This window comes from Microcaecilia unicolor, chromosome 14, assembly GCF_901765095.1.
Source record: "Microcaecilia unicolor chromosome 14, aMicUni1.1, whole genome shotgun sequence".
In the NCBI taxonomy this organism is placed as follows: domain Eukaryota; kingdom Metazoa; phylum Chordata; class Amphibia; order Gymnophiona; family Siphonopidae; genus Microcaecilia; species Microcaecilia unicolor.
Window position 1 is genome coordinate 347,516 of NC_044044.1, and position 27,428 is coordinate 374,943.

The following is a 27,428-nucleotide window of genomic DNA, read 5'->3' on the forward strand; positions in this document are numbered from 1 at the left end:
GCGATGGACTTGAAATCCATTGGGGTCTCCCTGCGCAGGTTCAAATCCTGCTGACTACGGGGTTGCAAAATTCCTCTTACTAGTAGAGGATTATTTTTTCTCTCTTTAGCAAGCCTTGCAGTTCATAGGGTCAAATCCCTTCACGAATCTTCCAACACTGAAGCAGCAGTCCAGCAAAGCAGAAAATGATTTCAAACTATTTCTCAATGAGATCAGACCAAGCCAAATGGAACACCTCAACAAGTCATGCCACATGGTAGGCTGCCACCGACCCAATGTGAAGCACGTTCCTGTGGGAAAAAGCTTTTCAGATCGTATCGCTAGTGCTTTTTCGACTGCAAAAACTTTTCAGAAAGCACTGGCGACCAATAGAGACCACCACAGGCACAGGAACTCGAACTAGATTGTGTAGGTAAACATCTCGCAAGCTAAGGAGCTGCAGCAATCCAGCGTCAATGGCAGGGAGACTGGCCTTTACTGGTCTTGAAACTTGGATGCGTGAACACAAAATCTCCTCGCTGCCCACGAGGTAATCCGCAACAACACCTGTATGCCAAGGCTGTAAGTTTTGAAACAGAAGGAGCAGCGGGTCATAGAGGGTACACACGGGAAACACAGCCACGCTCTTAGGCAGCCAGCCACTTTGACAGCATGGACGCATGCAAAGGGGTGGAAGGTGCAGCCCAGGACACTGCCTTATAAACAAATAAGATGGATCACTGTCAGGAAAGAAACTACTGGAGAAACAGAAACACGCAGATTCTGTAAGAAAGACCAGGAAAGAGATATTACCCCTTCCCGCCGCGGGCCGTGGGACCTGCGGATATCAGAGAACACGGTATAATGGAAAGAAATTCTGTAAAGTCTTCACACTTCCAAAGGGCCTGTATACGTGAGTGAATGCTTGCATAGGAAGGCAAGGTGGAGGCTCCATTAGCTGTTGTTTCCCTTTCTTTTTTACCATCGCTAGCCCTTCTCTTCTCGTCTTTTCTTTTCCTGCCAGTTCTTGTCATTTCCAGACCGTTAGCCAGAGAAGAAGTCTGATTGGTATTGCTTGATATTATTCCTCCTGTCTAAGATCACATGGCTTTGACAGCTGATGAAATCTACCCTTTCTTTCTTCCCCAAAGTAAATGTATTGAAACCTCTTTGGTATGCATATAGAGGGCGTTGAAAGAAATAAGGTGAGAGCAGGGGTAGAGTACTCTTCTTGGGAACGTCTCCATAAGTCTATAATGGTAGACGTGTGGACTTTCCAAGTCCTGGTGCAATGAACAGAAGAGTGGTTATTTGCCACAAGGACAAGGCATTTCTGCTTCTTTGAAAGCAATCACTCCAGGGCCCTGTGCTCAGAATCGTTCTTACAGATTTGAAGACGTGAAGAAACACAGAGTCAGGAGATGATGAGGGAGAAGAAAGCTGTTAATAAGAAGTAGCAGGCTTTGGGCATAGGCATGTCCTTTTTCTCCACAGGCGCGGACAAGAAGCTTTGAGAGGGTCATGACCACGAGCACCTGCAGAGAGCAGCTTCAAGCAAGTGGTAGTCATGGCCGAGTGGTTAAGGCGATGGACTTGAAATCCATTGGGGTCTCCCTGCGCAGGTTCAAATCCTGCTGACTACGGTACAGCAGGATGTCTTACTAGTGGAGTTTTGATTTTATACCCCTTTTTCGGAGGGAAGTCTTATAGTTCATGTGGCCAACTCCCTTCACGAATCTGAAAACACTGAAGCTGCAGTCCAGCAAAGCACAAAAGGATTTCAAGCTAATTTCTAATGAGATCAGACCAAGCCAAATGGAACATCTCAACAAGTCATGCCCCATGGTAGGCTGCCACCAACCAAATCTGAAGCAAGTTCCTGTGGGAAAAAGCTTTTCAGATCGTATCGCTAGTGCTTTTTCGACTGCAAAAACTTTTCAGAAAGCACTGGTGACTAATAGAGCACACCTCAGTGCACAGGAACTCAAAGTAGATGCTTTAGGTAAACATCTCCCAACCTAAGGAGTCGCAGCAATCCAGCGTCAGTGGCACGGAGTCTGGCCTCATAATGGTCTTGAAAAATTGCATGCGTGAACACAAAATCTCCTCGCTGCCCAAGAGGTAATCTGCAAGAATCGCTGTAAGCCAGTACTGTACATTTTGAAAGCAGAAGGAGCAGAGGATCGTAGAAGGTACACAGCGGGAACAGGAACACGCTCTTAGGCCGTCAGTCACCTGAACGGCATCGACGAATGCAGACCCGTGAAAGGTGCAGCCCAGGACACTGCCTTAAAAACAAATAAGATGGATCGCTGCCAGAAGAGAAACCGCTGCCAAAACAGATAAGCGCAGGTTCTGTTGCCCCATCTCCTTGCATGGCCGTGGGACCTGCTGATATCAGAAAACACGGTATACGGGAAAGAAATTCTGTAAGTTGAACTTTTAAGTCTTCATCCTTCCAAAATGTCTATATGCGTGCGTGAGTGAGTGCTTGCACAGGAGGAAGAAGAGGAGGCGCCATAAATTGTCTGTTATCTTTCTTTTTTTTTACCGTCGGTATCCCTTCTCTTCCTTGTCTTTTATTTTCCTGCCAGATCTTACCATTTCCAGACAGTATCCATACAAGAAGGCTGATTGGTATTGTTTGATTTTATTCCTCCTGCTTTATGTTTAGCTCCGCACAATGAATAGACTAGCCTGTCCGAGATCACAGGGCTCTGCCTGGTGATTAAATCTATCTTTTCTTACTTACCGAAAGTAAATGCAGTGAAAACAATGTTTGGTCTACATAGAGAGGGCTGTGAAAGAAAAAGGTTGAGCACCGGGGTAGAGTACACTTCTGGGGAATGTCTCTTTAAGTCTATAATGGTAGACGTGTTGGTGCAATGAACTGAAGAGTGGTTATTTGCCACAAAGACAAGGCATTTCTGCTTCTTTGAAAGCAACCACTCCAGGGCCCTGTGCTCAGAATCATTCTTACGGATTAGAAGACGTGAAGAAACACAGAGTCAGGAGATGATGTGGGAGAAGAAGGCGGTTATTAAGAAGTAGCAGGCTTTGGGCATAGGCATGACCGTTTTCTCCACAGGCGCGGACGAGAAGCTTTGAGAGGGTCATGACCACGAGCACCTGCAGACAGCAGCTTCAAACAAGTGGTAGTCATGGCCGAGTGGTTAAGGCGATGGACTAGAAATCCATTGGGGTCTCCCTGCGCAGGTTCAAATCCTGCTGACTACGGGGTTGCAAAATTCCTCTTACTAGTAGAGGATTATTTTTTTCTCTCTTTAGCAAGCCTTGCAGTTCATAGGGTCAAATCCCTTCACGAATCTTCCAACACTGAAGCAGCAGTCCAGCAAAGCAGAAAATGATTTCAAACTATTTCTCAATGAGATCAGACCAAGCCAAATGGAACACCTCAACAAGTCATGCCACATGGTAGGCTGCCACCGACCCAATGTGAAGCACGTTCCTGTGGGAAAAAGCTTTTCAGATCGTATCGCTAGTGCTTTTTCGACTGCAAAAACTTTTCAGAAAGCACTGGCGACCAATAGAGACCACCACAGTGCACAGGAACTCGAACTAGATTGTGTAGGTAACATCTCGCAAGCTAAGGAGCTGCAGCAATCCAGCGTCAATGGCAGGGAGACTGGCCTTTACTGGTCTTGAAAACTTGGATGCGTGAACACAAAATCTCCTCGCTGCCCATGAGGTAATCCGCAACAACACCTGTATGCCAAGGCTGTAAGTTTTGAAACAGAAGGAGCAGCGGGTCATAGAGGTTACACACGGGAAACACAGCCACGCTCTTAGGCAGCCAGCCACTTTGAACAGCATGGACGCATGCAAACGGGTGGAAGGTGCAGCCCAGGACACTGCCTTATAAACAAATAAGATGGATCACTGTCAGGAAAGAAACTACTGGAGAAACAGAAACACGCAGATTCTGTAAGAAAGACCAGGAAAGAGATATTACCCCTTCCCGCCGCGGGCCGTGGGACCTGCGGATATCAGAGAACACGGTATAATGGAAAGAAATTCTGTAAAGTCTTCACACTTCCAAAGGGCCTGTATACGTGAGTGAATGCTTGCATAGGAGAGGCAAGTGGAGGCTCCATTAGCTGTTGTTTCCCTTTCTTTTTTACCATCGCTAGCCCTTCTCTTTCTCGTCTTTTCTTTTCCTGCCAGTTCTTGTCATTTCCAGACCGTTAGCCAGAGAAGAAGTCTGATTGGTATTGCTTGATATTATTCCTCCTGTCTAAGATCACATGGCTTTGACAGCTGATGAAATCTACCCTTTCTTTCTTCCCCAAAGTAAATGTATTGAAACATCTTTGGTATGCATATAGAGGGCGTTGAAAGAATAAGGTGAGAGCAGGAGTAGAGTACTCTTCTTGGGAACGTCTCCATAAGTCTATAATGGTAGACGTGTGGACTTTCCAAGTCCTGGTGCAATGAACAGAAGAGTGGTTATTTGCCACAAGGACAAGGCATTTCTGCTTCTTTGAAAGCAATCACTCCAGGGCCCTGTGCTCAGAATCGTTCTTACAGATTTGAAGACGTGAAGAAACACAGAGTCAGGAGATGATGAGGGAGAAGAAAGCTGTTAATAAGAAGTAGCAGGCTTTGGGCATAGGCATGTCCTTTTTCTCCACAGGCGCGGACAAGAAGCTTTGAGAGGGTCATGACCACGAGCACCTGCAGAGAGCAGCTTCAAGCAAGTGGTAGTCATGGCCGAGTGGTTAAGGCGATGGACTTGAAATCCATTGGGGTCTTCCTGCGCAGGTTCAAATCCTGCTGACTACGGGTTTGCAAAATTCCTCTTACTAGTAGAGGATTATTTTTTTCTCTCTTTAGCAAGCCTTGCAGTTCATAGGGTCAAATCCCTTCACGATCCAACACTGAAGCAGCAGTCCAGCAAAGCAGAAAATGATTTCAAACTATTTCGCAATGAGATCAGACCAAGCCAAATGGAACACCTCAACAAGTCATGCCACATGGTAGGCTGCCACCGACCCAATGTGAAGCACGTTCCTGTGGGAAAAAGCTTTTCAGATCGTATCGCTAGTGCTTTTTCGACTGCAAAAACTTTTCAGAAAGCACTGGCGACCAATAGAGACCACCACAGTGCACAGGAACTCGAACTAGATTGTGTAGGTAAACATCTCGCAAGCTAAGGAGCTGCAGCAATCCAGCGTCAATGGCAGGGAGACTGGCCTTTACTGGTCTTGAAAACTTGGATGCGTGAACACAAATCTCCTCGCTGCCCACGAGGTAATCCGCAACAACACCTGTATGCCAAGGCTGTAAGTTTTGAAACAGAAGGAGCAGCGGGTCATAGAGGTTACACACGGGAAACACAGCCACGCTCTTAGGCAGCCAGCCACTTTGAACAGCATGGACGCATGCAAACGGGTGGAAGGTGCAGCCCAGGACACTGCCTTATAAACAAATAAGATGGATCACTGTCAGGAAAAGAAACTACTGGAGAAACAGAAACACGCAGATTCTGTAAGAAAGACCAGGAAAGAGATATTACCCCTTCCCGCCGCGGGCCGTGGGACCTGCGGATATCAGAGAACACGGTATAATGGAAAGAAATTCTGTAAAGTCTTCACACTTCCAAAGGGCCTGTATACGTGAGTGAATGCTTGCATAGGAGAGGCAAGTGGAGGCTCCATTAGCTGTTGTTTCCCTTTCTTTTTTACCATCGCTAGCCCTTCTCTTTCTCGTCTTTTCTTTTCCTGCCAGTTCTTGTCATTTCCAGACCGTTAGCCAGAGAAGAAGTCTGATTGGTATTGCTTGATATTATTCCTCCTGTCTAAGATCACATGGCTTTGACAGCTGATGAAATCTACCCTTTCTTCTTCCCCAAAGTAAATGTATTGAACATCTTTGGTATGCATATAGAGGGCGTTGAAAGAAATAAGGTGAGAGCAGGGGTAGAGTACTCTTCTTGGGAACGTCTCCATAAGTCTATAATGGTAGACGTGTGGACTTTCCAAGTCCTGGTGCAATGAACAGAAGAGTGGTTATTTGCCACAAGGACAAGGCATTTCTGCTTCTTTGAAAGCAATCACTCCAGGGCCCTGTGCTCAGAATCGTTCTTACAGATTTGAAGACGTGAAGAAACACAGAGTCAGGAGATGATGAGGGAGAAGAAAGCTGTTAATAAGAAGTAGCAGGCTTTGGGCATAGGCATGTCCTTTTTCTCCACAGGCGCGGACAAGAAGCTTTGAGAGGGTCATGACCACGAGCACCTGCAGAGAGCAGCTTCAAGCAAGTGGTAGTCATGGCCGAGTGGTTTAAGGCGATGGACTTGAAATCCATTGGGGTCTCCCTGCGCAGGTTCAAATCCTGCTGACTACGGTACAGCAAGGATGTCTTACTAGTGGAGTTTTGATTTTTATACCCCTTTTCGGAGGGAAGTCTTATAGTTCATGTGGCCAACTCCCTTCACGAATCTGAAAACACTGAAGCTGCAGTCCAGCAAAGCACAAAAGGATTTCAAGCTAATTTCTAATGAGATCAGACCAAGCCAAATGGAACATCTCAACAAGTCATGCCCCATGGTAGGCTGCCACCAACCAAATCTGAAGCAAGTTCCTGTGGGAAAAAGCTTTTCAGATCGTATCGCTAGTGCTTTTTCGACTGCAAAAACTTTTCAGAAAGCACTGGTGACTAATAGAGCACACCTCAGTGCACAGGAACTCAAAGTAGATGCTTTAGGTAAACATCTCCCAACCTAAGGAGTCGCAGCAATCCAGCGTCAGTGGCACGGAGTCTGGCCTCATAATGGTCTTGAAAAATTGCATGCGTGAACACAAAATCTCCTCGCTGCCCAAGAGGTAATCTGCAAGAATCGCTGTAAGCCAGTACTGTACATTTTGAAAGCAGAAGGAGCAGAGGATCGTAGAAGGTACACAGCGGGAACAGGAACACGCTCTTAGGCCGTCAGTCACCTTGAACGGCATCGACGAATGCAGACCCGTGAAAGGTGCAGCCCAGGACACTGCCTTAAAAACAAATAAGATGGATCGCTGCCAGAAGAGAAACCGCTGCCAAAACAGATAAGCGCAGGTTCTGTTGCCCCATCTCCTTGCATGGCCGTGGGACCTGCTGATATCAGAAAACACAGTATACGGGAAAGAAATTCTGTAAGTTGAACTTTTAAAGTCTTCATCCTTCCAAAATGTCTATATGCCGTGCGTGAGTGAGTGCTTGCACAGGAGGAAGAAGAGGAGGCGCCATAAATTGTCTGTTATCTTTCTTTTTTTTTACCGTCGGTATCCCTTCTCTTCCTTGTCTTTTATTTTCCTGCCAGATCTTACCATTTCCAGACAGTAATCCATACAAGAAGGCTGATTGGTATTGTTTGATTTTATTCCTCCTGCTTTATGTTTAGCTCCGCACAATGAATAGACTAGCCTGTCCGCGATCACAGGGCTCTGCCTGGTGATTAAATCTATCTTTTCTTACTTACCGAAAGTAAATGCAGTGAAAAAAATGTTTGGTCTACATAGAGAGGGCTGTGAAAGAAAAAGGTTGAGCACCGGGGTAGAGTACACTTCTGGGGAATGTCTCTTTAAGTCTATAATGGTAGACGTGTTGGTGCAATGAACAGAAGAGTGGTTATTTGCCACAAAGACAAGGCATTTCTGCTTCTTTGAAAGCAACCACTCCAGGGCCCTGTGCTCAGAATCATTCTTACGGATTAGAAGACGTGAAGAAACACAGAGTCAGGAGATGATGTGGGAGAAGAAGGCGGTTATTAAGAAGTAGCAGGCTTTGGGCATAGGCATGACCGTTTTCTCCACAGGCGCGGACGAGAAGCTTTGAGAGGGTCATGACCACGAGCACCTGCAGACAGCAGCTTCAAACAAGTGGTAGTCATGGCCGAGTGGTTAAGGCGATGGACTTGAAATCCATTGGGGTCTCCCTGCGCAGGTTCAAATCCTGCTGACTACGGGGTTGCAAAATTCCTCTTACTAGTAGAGGATTATTTTTTTCTCTCTTTAGCAAGCCTTGCAGTTCATAGGGTCAAATCCCTTCACGAATCTTCCAACACTGAAGCAGCAGTCCAGCAAAGCAGAAAATGATTTCAAACTATTTCTCAATGAGATCAGACCAAGCCAAATGGAACACCTCAACAAGTCATGCCACATGGTAGGCTGCCACCGACCCAATGTGAAGCACGTTCCTGTGGGAAAAAGCTTTTCAGATCGTATCGCTAGTGCTTTTTCGACTGCAAAAACTGTTCAGAAAGCACTGGCGACCAATAGAGACCACCACAGTGCACAGGAACTCGAACTAGATTGTGTAGGTAAACATCTCGCAAGCTAAGGAGCTGCAGCAATCCAGCGTCAATGGCAGGGAGACTGGCCTTTACTGGTCTTGAAAACTTGGATGCGTGAACACAAAATCTCCTCGCTGCCCACGAGGTAATCCGCAACAACACCTGTATGCCAAGGCTGTAAGTTTTGAAACAGAAGGAGCAGCGGGTCATAGAGGTTACACAACGGGAAACACAGCCACGCTCTTAGGCAGCCAGCCACTTTGAACAGCATGGACGCATGCAAACGGGTGGAAGGTGCAGCCCAGGACACTGCCTTATAAACAAATAAGATGGATCACTGTCAGGAAAGAAACTACTGGAGAAACAGAAACACGCAGATTCTGTAAGAAAGACCAGGAAAGAGATATTACCCCTTCCCGCCGCGGGCCGTGGGACCTGCGGATATCAGAGAACACGGTATAATGGAAAGAAATTCTGTAAAGTCTTCACACTTCCAAAGGGCCTGTATACGTGAGTGAATGCTTGCATAGGAGAGGCAAGTGGAGGCTCCATTAGCTGTTGTTTCCCTTTCTGCCAACTCCAGACTTCGCGCCTTCTGTCTCGCTGCACCCTACGCCTGGAATAAACTTCCTGAGCCCCTACGTCTTGCCCCATCCTTGGCCACCTTTAAATCTAGACTGAAAACCCACCTCTTTGACATTGCTTTTGACTCGTAACCACTTGTAACCACTCGCCTCCACCTACCCCCTCCTCTCTTCCTTCCCGTTCACATTAATTGATTTGATTTGCTTACTTTATTTATTTTCTGTCTATTAGATTGTAAGCTCTTTGAGCAGGGACTGTCTTTCTTCTATGTTTGTACAGCGCTGCGTATGCCTTGTAGCGCTATAGAAATGCTAAATAGTAGTAGTAGTAGTAGTAGTTCTTTTTTACCATCGCTAGCCCTTCTCTTTCTCGTCTTTTCTTTTCCTGCCAGTTCTTGTCATTTCCAGACCGTTAGCCAGAGAAGAAGTCTGATTGGTATTGCTTGATATTATTCCTCCTGTCTAAGATCACATGGCTTTGACAGCTGATGAAATCTACCCTTTCTTTCTTCCCCAAAGTAAATGTATTGAAACATCTTTGGTATGCATATAGAGGGCGTTGAAAGAAATAAGGTGAGAGCAGGGGTAGAGTACTCTTCTTGGGAACGTCTCCATAAGTCTATAATGGTAGACGTGTGGACTTTCCAAGTCCTGGTGCAATGAACAGAAGAGTGGTTATTTGCCACAAGGACAAGGCATTTCTGCTTCTTTGAAAGCAATCACTCCAGGGCCCTGTGCTCAGAATCGTTCTTACAGATTTGAAGACGTGAAGAAACACAGAGTCAGGAGATGATGAGGAGAAGAAAGCTGTTAATAAGAAGTAGCAGGCTTTGGGCATAGGCATGTCCTTTTTCTCCACAGGCGCGGACAAGAAGCTTTGAGAGGGTCATGACCACGAGCACCTGCAGAGAGCAGCTTCAAGCAAGTGGTAGTCATGGCCGAGTGGTTAAGGCGATGGACTTGAAATCCATTGGGGTCTCCCTGCGCAGGTTCAAATCCTGCTGACTACGGTACAGCAAGGATGTCTTACTAGTGGAGTTTTGATTTTTATACCCCTTTTTCGGAGGGAAGTCTTATAGTTCATGTGGCCAACTCCCTTCACGAATCTGAAAACACTGAAGCTGCAGTCCAGCAAAGCACAAAAGGATTTCAAGCTAATTTCTAATGAGATCAGACCAAGCCAAATGGAACATCTCAACAAGTCATGCCCCATGGTAGGCTGCCACCAACCAAATCTGAAGCAAGTTCCTGTGGGAAAAAGCTTTTCAGATCGTATCGCTAGTGCTTTTTCGACTGCAAAAACTTTTCAGAAAGCACTGGTGACTAATAGAGCACACCTCAGTGCACAGGAACTCAAAGTAGATGCTTTAGGTAAACATCTCCCAACCTAAGGAGTCGCAGCAATCCAGCGTCAGTGGCACGGAGTCTGGCCTCATAATGGTCTTGAAAAATTGCATGCGTGAACACAAAATCTCCTCGCTGCCCAAGAGGTAATCTGCAAGAATCGCTGTAAGCCAGTACTGTACATTTTGAAAGCAGAAGGAGCAGAGGATCGTAGAAGGTACACAGCGGGAACAGGAACACGCTCTTAGGCCGTCAGTCACCTTGAACGGCATCGACGAATGCAGACCCGTGAAAGGTGCAGCCCAGGACACTGCCTTAAAAACAAATAAGATGGATCGCTGCCAGAAGAGAAACCGCTGCCAAAACAGATAAGCGCAGGTTCTGTTGCCCCATCTCCTTGCATGGCCGTGGGACCTGCTGATATCAGAAAACACGGTATACGGGAAAGAAATTCTGTAAGTTGAACTTTTAAAGTCTTCATCCTTCCAAAATGTCTATATGCGTGCGTGAGTGAGTGCTTGCACAGGAGGAAGAAGAGGAGGCGCCATAAATTGTCTGTTATCTTTCTTTTTTTTTACCGTCGGTATCCCTTCTCTTCCTTGTCTTTTATTTTCCTGCCAGATCTTACCATTTCCAGACAGTATCCATACAAGAAGGCTGATTGGTATTGTTTGATTTTATTCCTCCTGCTTTATGTTTAGCTCCGCACAATGAATAGACTAGCCTGTCCGCGATCACAGGGCTCTGCCTGGTGATTAAATCTATCTTTTCTTACTTACCGAAAGTAAATGCAGTGAAAAAAATGTTTGGTCTACATAGAGAGGGCTGTGAAAGAAAAAGGTTGAGCACCGGGGTAGAGTACACTTCTGGGGAATGTCTCTTTAAGTCTATAATGGTAGACGTGTTGGTGCAATGAACAGAAGAGTGGTTATTTGCCACAAAGACAAGGCATTTCTGCTTCTTTGAAAGCAACCACTCCAGGGCCCTGTGCTCAGAATCATTCTTACGGATTAGAAGACGTGAAGAAACACAGAGTCAGGAGATGATGTGGGAGAAGAAGGCGGTTATTAAGAAGTAGCAGGCTTTGGGCATAGGCATGACCGTTTTCTCCACAGGCGCGGACGAGAAGCTTTGAGAGGGTCATGACCACGAGCACCTGCAGACAGCAGCTTCAAACAAGTGGTAGTCATGGCCGAGTGGTTAAGGCGATGGACTAGAAATCCATTGGGGTCTCCCTGCGCAGGTTCAAATCCTGCTGACTACGGGGTTGCAAAATTCCTCTTACTAGTAGAGGATTATTTTTTTCTCTCTTTAGCAAGCCTTGCAGTTCATAGGGTCAAATCCCTTCACGAATCTTCCAACACTGAAGCAGCAGTCCAGCAAAGCAGAAAATGATTTCAAACTATTTCTCAATGAGATCAGACCAAGCCAAATGGAACACCTCAACAAGTCATGCCACATGGTAGGCTGCCACCGACCCAATGTGAAGCACGTTCCTGTGGGAAAAAGCTTTTCAGATCGTATCGCTAGTGCTTTTTCGACTGCAAAAACTTTTCAGAAAGCACTGGCGACCAATAGAGACCACCACAGTGCACAGGAACTCGAACTAGATTGTGTAGGTAAACATCTCGCAAGCTAAGGAGCTGCAGCAATCCAGCGTCAATGGCAGGGAGACTGGCCTTTACTGGTCTTGAAAACTTGGATGCGTGAACACAAAATCTCCTCGCTGCCCACGAGGTAATCCGCAACAACACCTGTATGCCAAGGCTGTAAGTTTTGAAACAGAAGGAGCAGCGGGTCATAGAGGTTACACACGGGAAACACAGCCACGCTCTTAGGCAGCCAGCCACTTTGAACAGCATGGACGCATGCAAACGGGTGGAAGGTGCAGCCCAGGACACTGCCTTATAAACAAATAAGATGGATCACTGTCAGGAAAGAAACTACTGGAGAAACAGAAACACGCAGATTCTGTAAGAAAGACCAGGAAAGAGATATTACCCCTTCCCGCCGCGGGCCGTGGGACCTGCGGATATCAGAGAACACGGTATAATGGAAAGAAATTCTGTAAAGTCTTCACACTTCCAAAGGGCCTGTATACGTGAGTGAATGCTTGCATAGGAGAGGCAAGTGGAGGCTCCATTAGCTGTTGTTTCCCTTTCTTTTTTACCATCGCTAGCCCTTCTCTTTCTCGTCTTTTCTTTTCCTGCCAGTTCTTGTCATTTCCAGACCGTTAGCCAGAGAAGAAGTCTGATTGGTATTGCTTGATATTATTCCTCCTGTCTAAGATCACATGGCTTTGACAGCTGATGAAATCTACCCTTTCTTTCTTCCCCAAAGTAAATGTATTGAAACATCTTTGGTATGCATATAGAGGGCGTTGAAAGAAATAAGGTGAGAGCAGGGGGTAGAGTACTCTTCTTGGGAACGTCTCCATAAGTCTATAATGGTAGACGTGTGGACTTTCCAAGTCCTGGTGCAATGAACAGAAGAGTGGTTATTTGCCACAAGGACAAGGCATTTCTGCTTCTTTGAAAGCAATCACTCCAGGGCCCTGTGCTCAGAATCGTTCTTACAGATTTGAAGACGTGAAGAAACACAGAGTCAGGAGATGATGAGGGAGAAGAAAGCTGTTAATAAGAAGTAGCAGGCTTTGGGCATAGGCATGTCCTTTTTCTCCACAGGCGCGGACAAGAAGCTTTGAGAGGGTCATGACCACGAGCACCTGCAGAGAGCAGCTTCAAGCAAGTGGTAGTCATGGCCGAGTGGTTAAGGCGATGGACTTGAAATCCATTGGGGTCTCCCTGCGCAGGTTCAAATCCTGCTGACTACGGTACAGCAAGGATGTCTTACTAGTGGAGTTTTGATTTTTATACCCCTTTTTCGGAGGGAAGTCTTATAGTTCATGTGGCCAACTCCCTTCACGAATCTGAAACACTGAAGCTGCAGTCCAGCAAAGCACAAAAGGATTTCAAGCTAATTTCTAATGAGATCAGACCAAGCCAAATGGAACATCTCAACAAGTCATGCCCCATGGTAGGCTGCCACCAACCAAATCTGAAGCAAGTTCCTGTGGGAAAAAGCTTTTCAGATCGTATCGCTAGTGCTTTTTCGACTGCAAAAACTTTTCAGAAAGCACTGGTGACTAATAGAGCACACCTCAGTGCACAGGAACTCAAAGTAGATGCTTTAGGTAAACATCTCCCAACCTAAGGAGTCGCAGCAATCCAGCGTCAGTGGCACGGAGTCTGGCCTCATAATGGTCTTGAAAAATTGCATGCGTGAACACAAAATCTCCTCGCTGCCCAAGAGGTAATCTGCAAGAATCGCTGTAAGCCAGTACTGTACATTTTGAAAGCAGAAGGAGCAGAGGATCGTAGAAGGTACACAGCGGGAACAGGAACACGCTCTTAGGCCGTCAGTCACCTTGAACGGCATCGACGAATGCAGACCCGTGAAAGGTGCAGCCCAGGACACTGCCTTAAAAACAAATAAGATGGATCGCTGCCAGAAGAGAAACCGCTGCCAAAACAGATAAGCGCAGGTTCTGTTGCCCCATCTCCTTGCATGGCCGTGGGACCTGCTGATATCAGAAAACACGGTATACGGGAAAGAAATTCTGTAAGTTGAACTTTTAAAGTCTTCATCCTTCCAAAATGTCTATATGCGTGCGTGAGTGAGTGCTTGCACAGGAGGAAGAAGAGGAGGCGCCATAAATTGTCTGTTATCTTTCTTTTTTTTTACCGTCGGTATCCTTTCTCTTCCTTGTCTTTTATTTTCCTGCCAGATCTTACCATTTCCAGACAGTATCCATACAAGAAGGCTGATTGGTATTGTTTGATTTTATTCCTCCTGCTTTATGTTTAGCTCCGCACAATGAATAGACTAGCCTGTCCGCGATCACAGGGCTCTGCCTGGTGATTAAATCTATCTTTTCTTATTTACCGAAAGTAAATGCAGTGAAAAAAATGTTTGGTCTACATAGAGAGGGCTGTGAAAGAAAAAGGTTGAGCACAGGGGTAGAGTACACTTCTGGGGAATGTCTCTTTAAGTCTATAATGGTAGACTATAATGGTATAATGATGTGGGAGAAGAAGGCGGTTATTAAGAAGTAGCAGGCTTTGGGCATAGGCATGACCGTTTTCTCCACAGGCGCGGACGAGAAGCTTTGAGAGGGTCATGACCACGAGCACCTGCAGACAGCAGCTTCAAACAAGTGGTAGTCATGGCCGAGTGGTTAAGGCGATGGACTAGAAATCCATTGGGGTCTCCCTGCGCAGGTTCAAATCCTGCTGACTACGGGGTTGCAAAATTCCTCTTACTAGTAGAGGATTATTTTTTTCTCTCTTTAGCAAGCCTTGCAGTTCATAGGGTCAAATCCCTTCACGAATCTTCCAACACTGAAGCAGCAGTCCAGCAAAGCAGAAAATGATTTCAAACTATTTCTCAATGAGATCAGACCAAGCCAAATGGAACACCTCAACAAGTCATGCCACATGGTAGGCTGCCACCGACCCAATGTGAAGCACGTTCCTGTGGGAAAAAGCTTTTCAGATCGTATCGCTAGTGCTTTTTCGACTGCAAAAACTTTTCAGAAAGCACTGGCGACCAATAGAGACCACCACAGTGCACAGGAACTCGAACTAGATTGTGTAGGTAAACATCTCGCAAGCTAAGGAGCTGCAGCAATCCAGCGTCAATGGCAGGGAGACTGGCCTTTACTGGTCTTGAAAACTTGGATGCGTGAACACAAAATCTCCTCGCTGCCCACGAGGTAATCCGCAACAACACCTGTATGCCAAGGCTGTAAGTTTTGAAACAGAAGGAGCAGCGGGTCATAGAGGTTACACACGGGAAACACAGCCACGCTCTTAGGCAGCCAGCCACTTTGAACAGCATGGACGCATGCAAACGGGTGGAAGGTGCAGCCCAGGACACTGCCTTATAAACAAATAAGATGGATCACTGTCAGGAAAGAAACTACTGGAGAAACAGAAACACGCAGATTCTGTAAGAAAGACCAGGAAAGAGATATTACCCCTTCCCGCCGCGGGCCGTGGGACCTGCGGATATCAGAGAACACGGTATAATGGAAAGAAATTCTGTAAAGTCTTCACACTTCCAAAGGGCCTGTATACGTGAGTGAATGCTTGCATAGGAGAGGCAAGTGGAGGCTCCATTAGCTGTTGTTTCCCTTTCTTTTTTACCATCGCTAGCCCTTCTCTTTCTCGTCTTTTCTTTTCCTGCCAGTTCTTGTCATTTCCAGACCGTTAGCCAGAGAAGAAGTCTGATTGGTATTGCTTGATATTATTCCTCCTGTCTAAGATCACATGGCTTTGACAGCTGATGAAATCTACCCTTTCTTTCTTCCCCAAAGTAAATGTATTGAAACATCTTTGGTATGCATATAGAGGGCGTTGAAAGAAATAAGGTGAGAGCAGGGGTAGAGTACTCTTCTTGGGAACGTCTCCATAAGTCTATAATGGTAGACGTGTGGACTTTCCAAGTCCTGGTGCAATGAACAGAAGAGTGGTTATTTGCCACAAGGACAAGGCATTTCTGCTTCTTTGAAAGCAATCACTCCAGGGCCCTGTGCTCAGAATCGTTCTTACAGATTTGAAGACGTGAAGAAACACAGAGTCAGGAGATGATGAGGGAGAAGAAAGCTGTTAATAAGAAGTAGCAGGCTTTGGGCATAGGCATGTCCTTTTTCTCCACAGGCGCGGACAAGAAGCTTTGAGAGGGTCATGACCACGAGCACCTGCAGAGAGCAGCTTCAAGCAAGTGGTAGTCATGGCCGAGTGGTTAAGGCGATGGACTTGAAATCCATTGGGGTCTCCCTGCGCAGGTTCAAATCCTGCTGACTACGGTACAGCAAGGATGTCTTACTAGTGGAGTTTTGATTTTTATACCCCTTTTTCGGAGGGAAGTCTTATAGTTCATGTGGCCAACTCCCTTCACGAATCTGAAAACACTGAAGCTGCAGTCCAGCAAAGCACAAAAGGATTTCAAGCTAATTTCTAATGAGATCAGACCAAGCCAAATGGAACATCTCAACAAGTCATGCCCCATGGTAGGCTGCCACCAACCAAATCTGAAGCAAGTTCCTGTGGGAAAAAGCTTTTCAGATCGTATCGCTAGTGCTTTTTCGACTGCAAAAACTTTTCAGAAAGCACTGGTGACTAATAGAGCACACCTCAGTGCACAGGAACTCAAAGTAGATGCTTTAGGTAAACATCTCCCAACCTAAGGAGTCGCAGCAATCCAGCGTCAGTGGCACGGAGTCTGGCCTCATAATGGTCTTGAAAAATTGCATGCGTGAACACAAAATCTCCTCGCTGCCCAAGAGGTAATCTGCAAGAATCGCTGTAAGCCAGTACTGTACATTTTGAAAGCAGAAGGAGCAGAGGATCGTAGAAGGTACACAGCGGGAACAGGAACACGCTCTTAGGCCGTCAGTCACCTTGAACGGCATCGACGAATGCAGACCCGTGAAAGGTGCAGCCCAGGACACTGCCTTAAAAACAAATAAGATGGATCGCTGCCAGAAGAGAAACCGCTGCCAAAACAGATAAGCGCAGGTTCTGTTGCCCCATCTCCTTGCATGGCCGTGGGACCTGCTGATATCAGAAAACACGGTATACGGGAAAGAAATTCTGTAAGTTGAACTTTTAAAGTCTTCATCCTTCCAAAATGTCTATATGCGTGCGTGAGTGAGTGCTTGCACAGGAGGAAGAAGAGGAGGCGCCATAAATTGTCTGTTATCTTTCTTTTTTTTTACCGTCGGTATCCCTTCTCTTCCTTGTCTTTTATTTTCCTGCCAGATCTTACCATTTCCAGACAGTATCCATACAAGAAGGCTGATTGGTATTGTTTGATTTTATTCCTCCTGCTTTATGTTTAGCTCCGCACAATGAATAGACTAGCCTGTCCGCGATCACAGGGCTCTGCCTGGTGATTAAATCTATCTTTTCTTACTTACCGAAAGTAAATGCAGTGAAAAAAATGTTTGGTCTACATAGAGAGGGCTGTGAAAGAAAAAGGTTGAGCACCGGGGTAGAGTACACTTCTGGGGAATGTCTCTTTAAGTCTATAATGGTAGACGTGTTGGTGCAATGAACAGAAGAGTGGTTATTTGCCACAAAGACAAGGCATTTCTGCTTCTTTGAAAGCAACCACTCCAGGGCCCTGTGCTCAGAATCATTCTTACGGATTAGAAGACGTGAAGAAACACAGAGTCAGGAGATGATGTGGGAGAAGAAGGCGGTTATTAAGAAGTAGCAGGCTTTGGGCATAGGCATGACCGTTTTCTCCACAGGCGCGGACGAGAAGCTTTGAGAGGGTCATGACCACGAGCACCTGCAGACAGCAGCTTCAAACAAGTGGTAGTCATGGCCGAGTGGTTAAGGCGATGGACTTGAAATCCATTGGGGTCTCCCTGCGCAGGTTCAAATCCTGCTGACTACGGGGTTGCAAAATTCCTCTTACTAGTAGAGGATTATTTTTTTCTCTCTTTAGCAAGCCTTGCAGTTCATAGGGTCAAATCCCTTCACGAATCTTCCAACACTGAAGCAGCAGTCCAGCAAAGCAGAAAATGATTTCAAACTATTTCTCAATGAGATCAGACCAAGCCAAATGGAACACCTCAACAAGTCATGCCACATGGTAGGCTGCCACCGACCCAATGTGAAGCACGTTCCTGTGGGAAAAAGCTTTTCAGATCGTATCGCTAGTGCTTTTTCGACTGCAAAAACTTTTCAGAAAGCACTGGCGACCAATAGAGACCACCACAGTGCACAGGAACTCGAACTAGATTGTGTAGGTAAACATCTCGCAAGCTAAGGAGCTGCAGCAATCCAGCGTCAATGGCAGGGAGACTGGCCTTTACTGGTCTTGAAAACTTGGATGCGTGAACACAAAATCTCCTCGCTGCCCACGAGGTAATCCGCAACAACACCTGTATGCCAAGGCTGTAAGTTTTGAAACAGAAGGAGCAGCGGGTCATAGAGGTTACACACGGGAAACACAGCCACGCTCTTAGGCAGCCAGCCACTTTGAACAGCATGGACGCATGCAAACGGGTGGAAGGTGCAGCCCAGGACACTGCCTTATAAACAAATAAGATGGATCACTGTCAGGAAAGAAACTACTGGAGAAACAGAAACACGCAGATTCTGTAAGAAAGACCAGGAAAGAGATATTACCCCTTCCCGCCGCGGGCCGTGGGACCTGCGGATATCAGAGAACACGGTATAATGGAAAGAAATTCTGTAAAGTCTTCACACTTCCAAAGGGCCTGTATACGTGAGTGAATGCTTGCATAGGAGAGGCAAGTGGAGGCTCCATTAGCTGTTGTTTCCCTTTCTTTTTTACCATCGCTAGCCCTTCTCTTTCTCGTCTTTTCTTTTCCTGCCAGTTCTTGTCATTTCCAGACCGTTAGCCAGAGAAGAAGTCTGATTGGTATTGCTTGATATTATTCCTCCTGTCTAAGATCACATGGCTTTGACAGCTGATGAAATCTACCCTTTCTTTCTTCCCCAAAGTAAATGTATTGAAACATCTTTGGTATGCATATAGAGGGCGTTGAAAGAAATAAGGTGAGAGCAGGGGTAGAGTACTCTTCTTGGGAACGTCTCCATAAGTCTATAATGGTAGACGTGTGGACTTTCCAAGTCCTGGTGCAATGAACAGAAGAGTGGTTATTTGCCACAAGGACAAGGCATTTCTGCTTCTTTGAAAGCAATCACTCCAGGGCCCTGTGCTCAGAATCGTTCTTACAGATTTGAAGACGTGAAGAAACACAGAGTCAGGAGATGATGAGGGAGAAGAAAGCTGTTAATAAGAAGTAGCAGGCTTTGGGCATAGGCATGTCCTTTTTCTCCACAGGCGCGGACAAGAAGCTTTGAGAGGGTCATGACCACGAGCACCTGCAGAGAGCAGCTTCAAGCAAGTGGTAGTCATGGCCGAGTGGTTAAGGCGATGGACTTGAAATCCATTGGGGTCTCCCTGCGCAGGTTCAAATCCTGCTGACTACGGTACAGCAAGGATGTCTTACTAGTGGAGTTTTGATTTTTATACCCCTTTTTCGGAGGGAAGTCTTATAGTTCATGTGGCCAACTCCCTTCACGAATCTGAAAACACTGAAGCTGCAGTCCAGCAAAGCACAAAAGGATTTCAAGCTAATTTCTAATGAGATCAGACCAAGCCAAATGGAACATCTCAACAAGTCATGCCCCATGGTAGGCTGCCACCAACCAAATCTGAAGCAAGTTCCTGTGGGAAAAAGCTTTTCAGATCGTATCGCTAGTGCTTTTTCGACTGCAAAAACTTTTCAGAAAGCACTGGTGACTAATAGAGCACACCTCAGTGCACAGGAACTCAAAGTAGATGCTTTAGGTAAACATCTCCCAACCTAAGGAGTCGCAGCAATCCAGCGTCAGTGGCACGGAGTCTGGCCTCATAATGGTCTTGAAAAATTGCATGCGTGAACACAAAATCTCCTCGCTGCCCAAGAGGTAATCTGCAAGAATCGCTGTAAGCCAGTACTGTACATTTTGAAAGCAGAAGGAGCAGAGGATCGTAGAAGGTACACAGCGGGAACAGGAACACGCTCTTAGGCCGTCAGTCACCTTGAACGGCATCGACGAATGCAGACCCGTGAAAGGTGCAGCCCAGGACACTGCCTTAAAAACAAATAAGATGGATCGCTGCCAGAAGAGAAACCGCTGCCAAAACAGATAAGCGCAGGTTCTGTTGCCCCATCTCCTTGCATGGCCGTGGGACCTGCTGATATCAGAAAACACGGTATACGGGAAAGAAATTCTGTAAGTTGAACTTTTAAAGTCTTCATCCTTCCAAAATGTCTATATGCGTGCGTGAGTGAGTGCTTGCACAGGAGGAAGAAGAGGAGGCGCCATAAATTGTCTGTTATCTTTCTTTTTTTTACCGTCGGTATCCTTTCTCTTCCTTGTCTTTTATTTTCCTGCCAGATCTTACCATTTCCAGACAGTATCCATACAAGAAGGCTGATTGGTATTGTTTGATTTTATTCCTCCTGCTTTATGTTTAGCTCCGCACAATGAATAGACTAGCCTGTCCGCGATCACAGGGCTCTGCCTGGTGATTAAATCTATCTTTTCTTATTTACCGAAAGTAAATGCAGTGAAAAAAATGTTTGGTCTACATAGAGAGGGCTGTGAAAGAAAAAGGTTGAGCACAGGGGTAGAGTACACTTCTGGGGAATGTCTCTTTAAGTCTATAATGGTAGACTATAATGGTATAATGATGTGGGAGAAGAAGGCGGTTATTAAGAAGTAGCAGGCTTTGGGCATAGGCATGACCGTTTTCTCCACAGGCGCGGACGAGAAGCTTTGAGAGGGTCATGACCACGAGCACCTGCAGACAGCAGCTTCAAACAAGTGGTAGTCATGGCCGAGTGGTTAAGGCGATGGACTAGAAATCCATTGGGGTCTCCCTGCGCAGGTTCAAATCCTGCTGACTACGGGGTTGCAAAATTCCTCTTACTAGTAGAGGATTATTTTTTTCTCTCTTTAGCAAGCCTTGCAGTTCATAGGGTCAAATCCCTTCACGATCCAACACTGAAGCAGCAGTCCAGCAAAGCAGAAAATGATTTCAAACTATTTCGCAATGAGATCAGACCAAGCCAAATGGAACACCTCAACAAGTCATGCCACATGGTAGGCTGCCACCGACCCAATGTGAAGCACGTTCCTGTGGGAAAAAGCTTTTCAGATCGTATCGCTAGTGCTTTTTCGACTGCAAAAACTTTTCAGAAAGCACTGGCGACCAATAGAGACCACCACAGTGCACAGGAACTCGAACTAGATTGTGTAGGTAAACATCTCGCAAGCTAAGGAGCTGCAGCAATCCAGCGTCAATGGCAGGGAGACTGGCCTTTACTGGTCTTGAAAACTTGGATGCGTGAACACAAAATCTCCTCGCTGCCCACGAGGTAATCCGCAACAACACCTGTATGCCAAGGCTGTAAGTTTTGAAACAGAAGGAGCAGCGGGTCATAGAGGTTACACACGGGAAACACAGCCACGCTCTTAGGCAGCCAGCCACTTTGAACAGCATGGACGCATGCAAACGGGTGGAAGGTGCAGCCCAGGACACTGCCTTATAAACAAATAAGATGGATCACTGTCAGGAAAGAAACTACTGGAGAAACAGAAACACGCAGATTCTGTAAGAAAGACCAGGAAAGAGATATTACCCCTTCCCGCCGCGGGCCGTGGGACCTGCGGATATCAGAGAACACGGTATAATGGAAAGAAATTCTGTAAAGTCTTCACACTTCCAAAGGGCCTGTATACGTGAGTGAATGCTTGCATAGGAGAGGCAAGTGGAGGCTCCATTAGCTGTTGTTTCCCTTTCTTTTTTACCATCGCTAGCCCTTCTCTTTCTCGTCTTTTCTTTTCCTGCCAGTTCTTGTCATTTCCAGACCGTTAGCCAGAGAAGAAGTCTGATTGGTATTGCTTGATATTATTCCTCCTGTCTAAGATCACATGGCTTTGACAGCTGATGAAATCTACCCTTTCTTTCTTCCCCAAAGTAAATGTATTGAAACATCTTTGGTATGCATATAGAGGGCGTTGAAAGAAATAAGGTGAGAGCAGGGGTAGAGTACTCTTCTTGGGAACGTCTCCATAAGTCTATAATGGTAGACGTGTGGACTTTCCAAGTCCTGGTGCAATGAACAGAAGAGTGGTTATTTGCCACAAGGACAAGGCATTTCTGCTTCTTTGAAAGCAATCACTCCAGGGCCCTGTGCTCAGAATCGTTCTTACAGATTTGAAGACGTGAAGAAACACAGAGTCAGGAGATGATGAGGGAGAAGAAAGCTGTTAATAAGAAGTAGCAGGCTTTGGGCATAGGCATGTCCTTTTTCTCCACAGGCGCGGACAAGAAGCTTTGAGAGGGTCATGACCACGAGCACCTGCAGAGAGCAGCTTCAAGCAAGTGGTAGTCATGGCCGAGTGGTTAAGGCGATGGACTTGAAATCCATTGGGGTCTCCCTGCGCAGGTTCAAATCCTGCTGACTACGGTACAGCAAGGATGTCTTACTAGTGGAGTTTTGATTTTTATACCCCTTTTTCGGAGGGAAGTCTTATAGTTCATGTGGCCAACTCCCTTCACGAATCTGAAAACACTGAAGCTGCAGTCCAGCAAAGCACAAAAGGATTTCAAGCTAATTTCTAATGAGATCAGACCAAGCCAAATGGAACATCTCAACAAGTCATGCCCCATGGTAGGCTGCCACCAACCAAATCTGAAGCAAGTTCCTGTGGGAAAAAGCTTTTCAGATCGTATCGCTAGTGCTTTTTCGACTGCAAAAACTTTTCAGAAAGCACTGGTGACTAATAGAGCACACCTCAGTGCACAGGAACTCAAAGTAGATGCTTTAGGTAAACATCTCCCAACCTAAGGAGTCGCAGCAATCCAGCGTCAGTGGCACGGAGTCTGGCCTCATAATGGTCTTGAAAAATTGCATGCGTGAACACAAAATCTCCTCGCTGCCCAAGAGGTAATCTGCAAGAATCGCTGTAAGCCAGTACTGTACATTTTGAAAGCAGAAGGAGCAGAGGATCGTAGAAGGTACACAGCGGGAACAGGAACACGCTCTTAGGCCGTCAGTCACCTTGAACGGCATCGACGAATGCAGACCCGTGAAAGGTGCAGCCCAGGACACTGCCTTAAAAACAAATAAGATGGATCGCTGCCAGAAGAGAAACCGCTGCCAAAACAGATAAGCGCAGGTTCTGTTGCCCCATCTCCTTGCATGGCCGTGGGACCTGCTGATATCAGAAAACACGGTATACGGGAAAGAAATTCTGTAAGTTGAACTTTTAAAGTCTTCATCCTTCCAAAATGTCTATATGCGTGCGTGAGTGAGTGCTTGCACAGGAGGAAGAAGAGGAGGCGCCATAAATTGTCTGTTATCTTTCTTTTTTTTTACCGTCGGTATCCCTTCTCTTCCTTGTCTTTTATTTTCCTGCCAGATCTTACCATTTCCAGACAGTATCCATACAAGAAGGCTGATTGGTATTGTTTGATTTTATTCCTCCTGCTTTATGTTTAGCTCCGCACAATGAATAGACTAGCCTGTCCGCGATCACAGGGCTCTGCCTGGTGATTAAATCTATCTTTTCTTACTTACCGAAAGTAAATGCAGTGAAAAAAATGTTTGGTCTACATAGAGAGGGCTGTGAAAGAAAAAGGTTGAGCACCGGGGTAGAGTACACTTCTGGGGAATGTCTCTTTAAGTCTATAATGGTAGACGTGTTGGTGCAATGAACAGAAGAGTGGTTATTTGCCACAAAGACAAGGCATTTCTGCTTCTTTGAAAGCAACCACTCCAGGGCCCTGTGCTCAGAATCATTCTTACGGATTAGAAGACGTGAAGAAACACAGAGTCAGGAGATGATGTGGGAGAAGAAGGCGGTTATTAAGAAGTAGCAGGCTTTGGGCATAGGCATGACCGTTTTCTCCACAGGCGCGGACGAGAAGCTTTGAGAGGGTCATGACCACGAGCACCTGCAGACAGCAGCTTCAAACAAGTGGTAGTCATGGCCGAGTGGTTAAGGCGATGGACTAGAAATCCATTGGGGTCTCCCTGCGCAGGTTCAAATCCTGCTGACTACGGGGTTGTAAAATTCCTCTTACTAGTAGAGGATTATTTTTTTCTCTCTTTAGCAAGCCTTGCAGTTCATAGGGTCAAATCCCTTCACGAATCTCCAACACTGAAGCAGCAGTCCAGCAAAGCAGAAAATGATTTCAAACTATTTCTCAATGAGATCAGACCAAGCCAAATGGAACACCTCAACAAGTCATGCCACATGGTAGGCTGCCACCGACCCAATGTGAAGCACGTTCCTGTGGGAAAAAGCTTTTCAGATCGTATCGCTAGTGCTTTTTCGACTGCAAAAACTTTTCAGAAAGCACTGGCGACCAATAGAGACCACCACAGTGCACAGGAACTCGAACTAGATTGTGTAGGTAAACATCTCGCAAGCTAAGGAGCTGCAGCAATCCAGCGTCAATGGCAGGGAGACTGGCCTTTACTGGTCTTGAAAACTTGGATGCGTGAACACAAAATCTCCTCGCTGCCCACGAGGTAATCCGCAACAACACCTGTATGCCAAGGCTGTAAGTTTTGAAACAGAAGGAGCAGCGGGTCATAGAGGTTACACACGGGAAACACAGCCACGCTCTTAGGCAGCCAGCCACTTTGAACAGCATGGACGCATGCAAACGGGTGGAAGGTGCAGCCCAGGACACTGCCTTATAAACAAATAAGATGGATCACTGTCAGGAAAGAAACTACTGGAGAAACAGAAACACGCAGATTCTGTAAGAAAGACCAGGAAAGAGATATTACCCCTTCCCGCCGCGGGCCGTGGGACCTGCGGATATCAGAGAACACGGTATAATGGAAAGAAATTCTGTAAAGTCTTCACACTTCCAAAGGGCCTGTATACGTGAGTGAATGCTTGCATAGGAGAGGCAAGTGGAGGCTCCATTAGCTGTTGTTTCCCTTTCTTTTTTACCATCGCTAGCCCTTCTCTTTCTCGTCTTTTCTTTTCCTGCCAGTTCTTGTCATTTCCAGACCGTTAGCCAGAGAAGAAGTCTGATTGGTATTGCTTGATATTATTCCTCCTGTCTAAGATCACATGGCTTTGACAGCTGATGAAATCTACCCTTTCTTTCTTCCCCAAAGTAAATGTATTGAAACATCTTTGGTATGCATATAGAGGGCGTTGAAAGAAATAAGGTGAGAGCAGGGGTAGAGTACTCTTCTTGGGAACGTCTCCATAAGTCTATAATGGTAGACGTGTGGACTTTCCAAGTCCTGGTGCAATGAACAGAAGAGTGGTTATTTGCCACAAGGACAAGGCATTTCTGCTTCTTTGAAAGCAATCACTCCAGGGCCCTGTGCTCAGAATCGTTCTTACAGATTTGAAGACGTGAAGAAACACAGAGTCAGGAGATGATGAGGGAGAAGAAAGCTGTTAATAAGAAGTAGCAGGCTTTGGGCATAGGCATGTCCTTTTTCTCCACAGGCGCGGACAAGAAGCTTTGAGAGGGTCATGACCACGAGCACCTGCAGAGAGCAGCTTCAAGCAAGTGGTAGTCATGGCCGAGTGGTTAAGGCGATGGACTTGAAATCCATTGGGGTCTCCCTGCGCAGGTTCAAATCCTGCTGACTACGGTACAGCAAGGATGTCTTACTAGTGGAGTTTTGATTTTTATACCCCTTTTTCGGAGGGAAGTCTTATAGTTCATGTGGCCAACTCCCTTCACGAATCTGAAAACACTGAAGCTGCAGTCCAGCAAAGCACAAAAGGATTTCAAGCTAATTTCTAATGAGATCAGACCAAGCCAAATGGAACATCTCAACAAGTCATGCCCCATTGTAGGCTGCCACCAACCAAATCTGAAGCAAGTTCCTGTGGGAAAAAGCTTTTCAGATCGTATCGCTAGTGCTTTTTCGACTGCAAAAACTTTTCAGAAAGCACTGGTGACTAATAGAGCACACCTCAGTGCACAGGAACTCAAAGTAGATGCTTTAGGTAAACATCTCCCAACCTAAGGAGTCGCAGCAATCCAGCGTCAGTGGCACGGAGTCTGGCCTCATAATGGTCTTGAAAAATTGCATGCGTGAACACAAAATCTCCTCGCTGCCCAAGAGGTAATCTGCAAGAATCGCTGTAAGCCAGTACTGTACATTTTGAAAGCAGAAGGAGCAGAGGATCGTAGAAGGTACACAGCGGGAACAGGAACACGCTCTTAGGCCGTCAGTCACCTTGAACGGCATCGACGAATGCAGACCCGTGAAAGGTGCAGCCCAGGACACTGCCTTAAAAACAAATAAGATGGGGGGGTCACGTGATGCGCTAGAGGGCTCAGGACGTGTTTTCTGTGCTCTCTGAGGCTCCTCCGTTAATCTTCACCAACTACCTGATTAAAACTTAGAATTTCGGTCTTAAATTGACAGCGGACCAACAAGAACTCCTAATGGATAAATTTGTGGAACCGCAAACCAAAAGCCTACCCGCTAGAGGCGCGAAGAGGGAAAAAGAAAAAACTAAAGCGCTGAACGGCGACGACGAACACGCCAAGAGCGATAATGCTACTTTTACCCCGAAGCAATTAAAGCAACTTACGGAGGCGGTGGGGTTAGCACTGGCTCCAAAGTTTGAACAATTGGCGTCCCAGATCGCTACGTTGACGGCCTCGCAGGCGGATACCACGGGCCGCACAGGAGAACTCGAGCGCCGGGTCTCGGAGCTGGAGGACACGTGCATATCTAATGCGGCGCAGGTGAAAAAACAAAATGGCACGATCGAACAACTACTAGCGAAAATTGATGATCTAGAGAATAGATCGCGCCGAGCAAACCTACGAATCGTAGGGCTCCCAGAATCAATTGGAGACAGACTCCTAGCCACGGAGTTAGAGCAGTGGCTGAAGAGAGAGTTCGCGCTCTCAGACAGCATGGGCCCACTATGCCTCGAACGGGCTCATCGTGTGGGGCGCCTTCAAGATGGCCGCCAGGCCCCACGAGTAGTCCTTGTTAAAATCCATAACTACATACATAAGGAGGAAATCCTGCGTGGATATCGGCAGAGGAGGGACTCAACTAAATATGATGGAAAGCTGATCCGCATATTCCAGGATTACTCCATGGCATTGCAGGAACGAAGGAAGCTATTTAACCCTATATGCCAGAAGTTACATGGGCAGAAAATCAAATTTATGCTTCTTTACCCCGCAGTGTTGAAAATCAAACAAGGTAATGGGTGGAAAGCATTTAATAATGCGGATGAAGCGCACACCTTTGTCCAAAACCTAGACACTGCATCAGATAATGGTTTGGAGGCCGCGACTGAGACCTGAAAGCCATCTCCTGAATGCAATTGGAGTAAAGCGAAGGTACTGGCAGAGGGTGAGAGCTGAGACTTTATAAAGACTGAGACATTGTGATTGTTGGTGTGGAGGGACGGGGGGGCCTCTAGCATGGAAGTGACCCTTATTCAACTGCTAGACAGGAGAATATGATTCTTGGATGGATAAAAGAGAAGGGGGAGAAGGGAAGAAAGAGGGAGGGGGGTGGGGAACATGGGAGGGAGGGAGGGGCGGGATTCTTGTCAGGAAGTACACAAAGGATAATAAAAGGGCAGGCTGTAGTCAACATTTCTAACTAT

General features: G+C 46.3%; 16 non-coding genes across 16 annotated transcripts; all 16 read left to right on the forward strand.

Annotated features, from left to right (window-relative positions):
• Positions 1-1,540: 1,540 nt before the first annotated feature.
• On the forward strand, positions 1,541-1,622 carry TRNAS-UGA. The gene has a single exon. It is a non-coding gene; the product is annotated as a tRNA-Ser (tRNA).
• Positions 1,623-3,134: 1,512 nt separating this feature from the next.
• Positions 3,135-3,216, forward strand: TRNAS-AGA. Its single transcript has one exon. It is a non-coding gene; the product is annotated as a tRNA-Ser (tRNA).
• Positions 3,217-4,700: 1,484 nt separating this feature from the next.
• On the forward strand, positions 4,701-4,782 carry TRNAS-UGA. Its single transcript has one exon. It is a non-coding gene; the product is annotated as a tRNA-Ser (tRNA).
• Positions 4,783-6,262: 1,480 nt separating this feature from the next.
• Positions 6,263-6,345, forward strand: TRNAS-UGA. Its single transcript has one exon. It is a non-coding gene; the product is annotated as a tRNA-Ser (tRNA).
• Positions 6,346-7,862: 1,517 nt separating this feature from the next.
• Positions 7,863-7,944, forward strand: TRNAS-UGA. Its single transcript has one exon. It is a non-coding gene; the product is annotated as a tRNA-Ser (tRNA).
• A 1,840-nt stretch (positions 7,945-9,784) lies between these two features.
• On the forward strand, positions 9,785-9,866 carry TRNAS-UGA. The gene has a single exon. It is a non-coding gene; the product is annotated as a tRNA-Ser (tRNA).
• A 1,516-nt stretch (positions 9,867-11,382) lies between these two features.
• Positions 11,383-11,464, forward strand: TRNAS-AGA. Its single transcript has one exon. It is a non-coding gene; the product is annotated as a tRNA-Ser (tRNA).
• Positions 11,465-12,951: 1,487 nt separating this feature from the next.
• TRNAS-UGA lies at positions 12,952-13,033 on the forward strand. Its single transcript has one exon. It is a non-coding gene; the product is annotated as a tRNA-Ser (tRNA).
• Positions 13,034-14,419: 1,386 nt separating this feature from the next.
• Positions 14,420-14,501, forward strand: TRNAS-AGA. The gene has a single exon. It is a non-coding gene; the product is annotated as a tRNA-Ser (tRNA).
• Positions 14,502-15,987: 1,486 nt separating this feature from the next.
• Positions 15,988-16,069, forward strand: TRNAS-UGA. The gene has a single exon. It is a non-coding gene; the product is annotated as a tRNA-Ser (tRNA).
• Positions 16,070-17,585: 1,516 nt separating this feature from the next.
• On the forward strand, positions 17,586-17,667 carry TRNAS-UGA. The gene has a single exon. It is a non-coding gene; the product is annotated as a tRNA-Ser (tRNA).
• A 1,486-nt stretch (positions 17,668-19,153) lies between these two features.
• On the forward strand, positions 19,154-19,235 carry TRNAS-UGA. Its single transcript has one exon. It is a non-coding gene; the product is annotated as a tRNA-Ser (tRNA).
• A 1,386-nt stretch (positions 19,236-20,621) lies between these two features.
• TRNAS-AGA lies at positions 20,622-20,703 on the forward strand. The gene has a single exon. It is a non-coding gene; the product is annotated as a tRNA-Ser (tRNA).
• A 1,482-nt stretch (positions 20,704-22,185) lies between these two features.
• Positions 22,186-22,267, forward strand: TRNAS-UGA. The gene has a single exon. It is a non-coding gene; the product is annotated as a tRNA-Ser (tRNA).
• A 1,516-nt stretch (positions 22,268-23,783) lies between these two features.
• TRNAS-AGA lies at positions 23,784-23,865 on the forward strand. Its single transcript has one exon. It is a non-coding gene; the product is annotated as a tRNA-Ser (tRNA).
• A 1,485-nt stretch (positions 23,866-25,350) lies between these two features.
• Positions 25,351-25,432, forward strand: TRNAS-UGA. Its single transcript has one exon. It is a non-coding gene; the product is annotated as a tRNA-Ser (tRNA).
• The last annotated feature ends 1,996 nt before the right edge of the window (positions 25,433-27,428 follow it).